Raw genomic sequence first — 6,127 nt, forward strand, 5'->3', positions numbered from 1 at the left:
GTGCAGGTTTGGGACCAGCCCCTCTAATATTTTCCAAGTGTAAATTATTATGTACCTCTCCCGCCTGCGCTCAAGGGAGTACAGTTTTAGGCTCTTTAGTCGGTCCCAATAGTTTAGATGTTTTACTGAGTGGATTCTAGCAGTAAAGGATCTCTGCACGCTCTCCAGGTCAGTAATTTCTCCAGCTTTGAAAGGTGCTGTCATTGTGCAGCAGTACTCTACTCTAGAGAGCACAAGCGTTTTGAAAAGTATCATCATCGGTATAGCATCTCTAGTGTGAAAAGTTCTTGTTATCCAACCTGTCATTTTTCTTGCAGTTGTGACGGCTACTTTATTGTGTTCTTTAAAGGTAAGGTCTTCCGACATGAGTACACCCAGATCCTTTACATTGCCTTTTCGTTCTATGTTATGATTTGCCTGAGTTTTGTATGTGGTTTCCGTTTTTATATTGTTCCAAATGGAGAATTAAAACTAGAACTCAACTCAAAGTGTATCAGGTTTATAATTTATACAAAGAGAAACAACAACGGCACTTTCCTGCACCGTGGGAGATTACACCCTTTCCAATTTTAATTCCCTCCCTTTCCACCCAAGAAGCAAATTAGAGATCAGCCCAAGCTTCGTCTTGAGGCAAAGTTCAACGCCTTAAGCCATATTGATACTCTGTCCACAGAGCATTTGTTGTTGTTGTTTTAGATTCAGCTACTTAGAACAAAAGTTCCAAAGTAGCACGGGCTATTGTGAGCCAATCCTACTTTCGTCACTGAACCCAATCTCGAGGGACTGACGGTTCTTAAGGCAGCAACGTTTGTGGGCCGTATACTCGCAACGCACCCCTGGGGGGCCCCGGCAAGATAGGCAATAAGTCTCTTGTTGGGTGTCCTGCCTCTAATTGTGGCTCCGTCGTGGGTATGGGGGCACATTCGTGAACGAAAGTCTTACCTTTCGTTTTCATGTCGATAAATACCATTCCTCTTATGATGTCTCAGGCTCCTGGGGTGGGCGACCAAGCCCCCGAGTCGGACTGTGTTGGAAGACCGGGCTCTGTAGCCCCCGCTACATTGGGCCCAGACCTAGCTCCTCCTTTGACCCTCCTGACTACTTCCCCCAGCTCCCCTCCCTCCTCTGTGGTTGGATCGAGCCATACGCCCCCAGCGGTGACCGCCTCGTCCCCTAGTGCGGCTCAGTCTCTCATTGTGACTACTGCCCCTCTCTCTCTATGGGTTCTCAACACCGTTCCCGCCATAGCCATACTCGCACAATCCCTTCTCATACTAATACGTACCAAGCCTTGTTTGGTCCTGCTTCGCAGGCTAAATACTTTGATCTCCTTCCTCTGAATTCTACACCTGACAATTTCTCACTCCATAAACACCTTGTTGATTCAGTGGATGCCTCTGTTACTTTTAACCCCACCCGTTTAAGTACACGTGTCGTTACTGCTCCTTCACCAGATGCAGCTACTCGTTTAGCTGCATTGGGAAGACCCCTGTTCGGGACTCCAAAAATGCTCGGTTAAATGCCAGTGTTGGCACTGTTCTCCTCCTGCACCATGTTGCAACTGGTGTTAGGGACCTAAAAGACTGCCATGAGGATATTAAACATATCCTCAAAGCCCAAGGCCATCCTGTCCTCCAGGTAGACACGTTCACTCGACCCCCTCGTGGTCGTCGCCGTCAGCCCCTTCGATTTGTGAAAATCACCTTTGATAGTAGGACCCTTCCGCCCTCTATAATTCTTGTTGGTGCCAGATGCTCCGTTCAGGAGTACATTCCCTCTCCTAGACTTTGCAATAAGTGCTGGAAGTTCTGGCATGGTGTCCTCAAATGCTCAAGTACTGTGTATCTATGCCCCATGTGTGGGCCGATGATCACTAAATCCAATTGCACTTCTTCCCAGGCTCGCTGTCTCAATTGCGGTGAGGCCCACCCTACCTTCTGCTGCTCGTGTATACACTACAAACTTGAGGAAGCCGTCCTCAACCTGAAACACCCGGATCGTCTGCCTTTTCCTGAAGCGAGACGCCAAGTTCGCCATCTCACCCCTTTTGCTGGCATATATCTACGCTCGCGTGTTGCGTTCTACCTGCTGGCGCTGCTCTTTGCACGGCCAGCGTACAGGCATATTGGAGACTGGGAGGACTAGTATCATCAACCCAAACTAAGCTGTTTGCCATACAACAGGCATTCGCATATGTGATTGCACAAAACACTCAAAATGCAATCATACACACAGACTCAAAAGCTGCACTTCAAATACTAGGACAAAAACTGGAAAGATAACGTGGAAATAATTACCACCATTTTGTATCTTGGAGCAGTCGCTAAAGGCAAAGGACTCAACATAACCTTAAACTGGATCCCATCCCATTAAATGAAAAAGCTGATGAAATTGCTAAATTGGCAACTCGTCATCCAGTGATACATAAAACAATTCAACCCAGCCTAGAGAACATAAAAAACATCACCGAAAAACTCTCACATCTCAATAAAGCCTACCTACACCAGAGAATAGCTGAAGGTTCGCCAATTTGCAACATGGCATCTTCAGGCAACCAAATTAGAAAGGTTAAATTTCCCAAAAGGAATCCACAGGGAAATAGCAGTTAGGCTATATAGACAACGTCTTGGTTACAGATGCAACTGGGAGATTGGTGAACCCCGACAGAGAGAGTGCATCTTCTGCCAAACTGTCACAGAAAAGCCATTACTTCACTATCTTCTGGAATGTGAAGCAACCAATGACCTTAGAAGAGCTTTAAGAGTTCCTGAATCATGCAGTGGCCACCCTGAAGCCATCAACACAGCCACTCTCCTGGTCAACAAAGGTGTCCAGCAGCTGGACACCCTCATAAAGACTGTGAAGCAGTATCCTCCCCCGCGATAACAGCTTGATGGTTAAATGCAACCTCAGAATACTGAGAAAAAAAAATTGTACCACTTACGGGCTATTCATGCCTGTGCCACCTCTTGGGTGGCTTAATCTTCATCAATCAATTCGCGTTCTACCTCTCCTCGTCCTTCCCATCTTACTCAGTCTCACAACCGTTTCCAGATCTTAGACCCGGACACGCCCACCACCACCTCCCCTGTTCCTTTACGTTCTGTCCCGAAGGGGCCCTCTCCTGGTTCTCCATCTGAAGTTTCCCCCCCTTCCTACCCAATCTGCCATGTCTCCCGTGTCTTCTTTCCCTTCTTTCCCCAATCCTTCTTCCCATCACTTCCCCCAGTCCATCACTTCCCTCCACGCCGCCTGTCTGGCCAGGCTGATGTCCATCACCCTCCCATCAATCTCCATGTTGTTCACTCCCGTTCATCTTCTCCTGTTGAGACAATTGAGTCTGATGCTACGAAATGCTACCCGAGTCACTCAAACATCAGCCACTACCTTGGACCACATATGGACAAACATAACAGCTCCCCTTGTATCTGGTATAATCTACGACAGAACAACTGACCACTATCCTACCTTTCTCATAGCGAACATGGACATAACACCACCAAAAAGCAAGAAACTTTCATTTAGGCTACACAGTGAATCAGCTTTAGACAATCTTACAGAGGCACTTCACAATATTAACTGGGATTCTGAATTCAATAATACCCATGATATAAATTCATTAGCTAACCTCTTCCTCTCCAAAACTCTAAGCCTCTACAACCTTCATTGTCCCCTTCTTACAAAGCAAGTAACTGACAAAAGATTAAACAATCCATGGCTCACAAGTGGCATTCTCAACTCAATCAACAAGAAACATGAATATGAAAAGAAAGTTAGGATTGGCCTAGTTTCAAAGGAAGTAGCTAAAAGGTACTCATCTATGCTTACCAGTATCATAAGAAAGGCAAAACTTGCATATTATGTGAATAGATTCAATGAAGCAAAAGGCAACATGAAAAACACTTGGAAAACTATCTCTAGTATCCTAGGAACTAAACAACACTCACATAACCAAATAAAACTCTACAAGGATGGGGATATACCGTCAACTGATTTAGAAATGGCAAATGAATTTAATAGTTTCTTTTCATCGGATGGTGCTAATCTTGCCAGTAAAATCCCACAGACTCAGACACATATTAACACATATCTCTCAGGCAGCTATCCAAACTCTCTTCTCCTTTCACCAATCAGCCCGGCAGATGTTGTGTCCATCATACACTCTCTAAAAACCAAGGCAGGGAACACCAGTGAAATTCCGTCCATTGTGTACAAGAGAGCCTCCCATGCCCTTGCCCCACCCATAGCACTACTGTTCAACAAATCTATAGAGTGTCACACCTTCCCTGATATCCTCAAAAAAGCAAGAGTAACGCCAGTCCATAAAGGAGGCAATCCGGCGGACATAAACAATTATAGACCAATATCAAATCTACCCATTCTATCAAAAATATTTGAAAAAATTATTTACAAACAGCTCTATTCCTACCTCGTAAAATTCGACATACTCAGCCCCTGCCAGTTTGGCTTCCGGTCCCAAAAGAGCACCAACGATGCAATCATTAGTCTCCTTGACGTTATCTACTCAGCCCTTGACAAAAATGAGTTTCCGATTGGACTCTTCATTGACCTAAGAAAAACCTTTGATACTGTTAATCACAACTACCTCTTACTTAAACTCCAGCATTATGGAATCCGAGGCCTTGCCCTTGACTACATCCGATCCTATCTTAGTGACAGACACCAATATGTAACCATCAATGATACAACTTCGTCCACTCTACCAATTACCGTTGGAGTGCCACAGGGCAGCATCTTAGGACCTCTTCTATTTCTTATATATATAAACGATCTGCCTAATGTCTCTAATATTCTCAAACCTATACTGTTTGCTGACGATACTACTCTTATCTATTCAAACCTCAACCCACATACACTAAATAATGTTGTGAATAATGAATTAAAAAAGTCCACTTATGGATGTCAACGAACAAACATTAACATTAAACATCGAAAAGACTTACTACATCTTATTTGGAAGCAAATCATCAAATGTAATTCAGCTACAGATAGACAACATTAACATCAGTAATAAAGATGATGGCAAGTTTCTTGGCCTATTCCTAGACAAGAGACTCAACTTCAGCACCCACATTCAACACATAATTAAGGATAATGAATTAAAAAAGTCCACTTATGGATGTCAACGAACAAACATTAACATTAAACATCGAAAAGACTTACTACATCTTATTTGGAAGCAAATCATCAAATGTAATTCAGCTACAGATAGACAACATTAACATCAGTAATAAAGATGATGGCAAGTTTCTTGGCCTATTCCTAGACAAGAGACTCAACTTCAGCACCCACATTCAACACATAACTAAGAAAGTCTCTAAGACAGTTGGTATACTCTCCAAAATCAGATATTATGTTCCTAACTCTGCTCTCCTCTCACTATATTATGCACTAATTTACCCCTATCTTAATTATGGTATCTGTGCATGGGGGTCTACCACTGCAAACCACCTTAAGCCCATCATCACACAGCAAAAATCTGCTATCAGAATGATAACTAACTCAGCTTTCAGACAACACTCAGCTCCCTTGTTTAAATCCCTAAACTTGCTAAATATTAACTCCCTCCACACATTCTCTTGTGTCAACTACATTTACAAAACCCTGTTCTTAAATGCAAACCATGCTCTGAAACTCTCCCTGGACAGATGTAATAGGACCCATTATCACCACACCAGAAATAAATATCTCTTTGATATCCCCAGGGTCAAACTTAATCTGTGTAAACACTCTATGCAAATTAAGGGACCTAGTTTATGGAACTCACTCCCTAGTGAATTGAAAAACTGTAAAACTTTTGCCTTATTTAAAAGCAAAACCAAAAAGTACCTAACTTCATCTTCTTAGTTTCCTACACTGAGCTTTAAATTTGCTCTGTACCTAGTGTTACCCAATCTCCTAATTTTTATGTAATTTCAAACAACCTTATCATTGTATTCATTGCTGTCTTCTTTTATGTGCTAGCCATATGCTGTATTGTGACTACCAATTTTTGTCAACTACCATTCAAGCTGTCATTGCAACCAATCTTATATTGTTTCTGCTGTATTATGCCTACCAATTTTTTTGTCAACTACCATTCAAGCTGTCATTGCAATCAATCTTA

This window comes from Procambarus clarkii, chromosome 10 (genome assembly GCF_040958095.1).
Source record: "Procambarus clarkii isolate CNS0578487 chromosome 10, FALCON_Pclarkii_2.0, whole genome shotgun sequence".
NCBI classification, from domain to species: domain Eukaryota; kingdom Metazoa; phylum Arthropoda; class Malacostraca; order Decapoda; family Cambaridae; genus Procambarus; species Procambarus clarkii.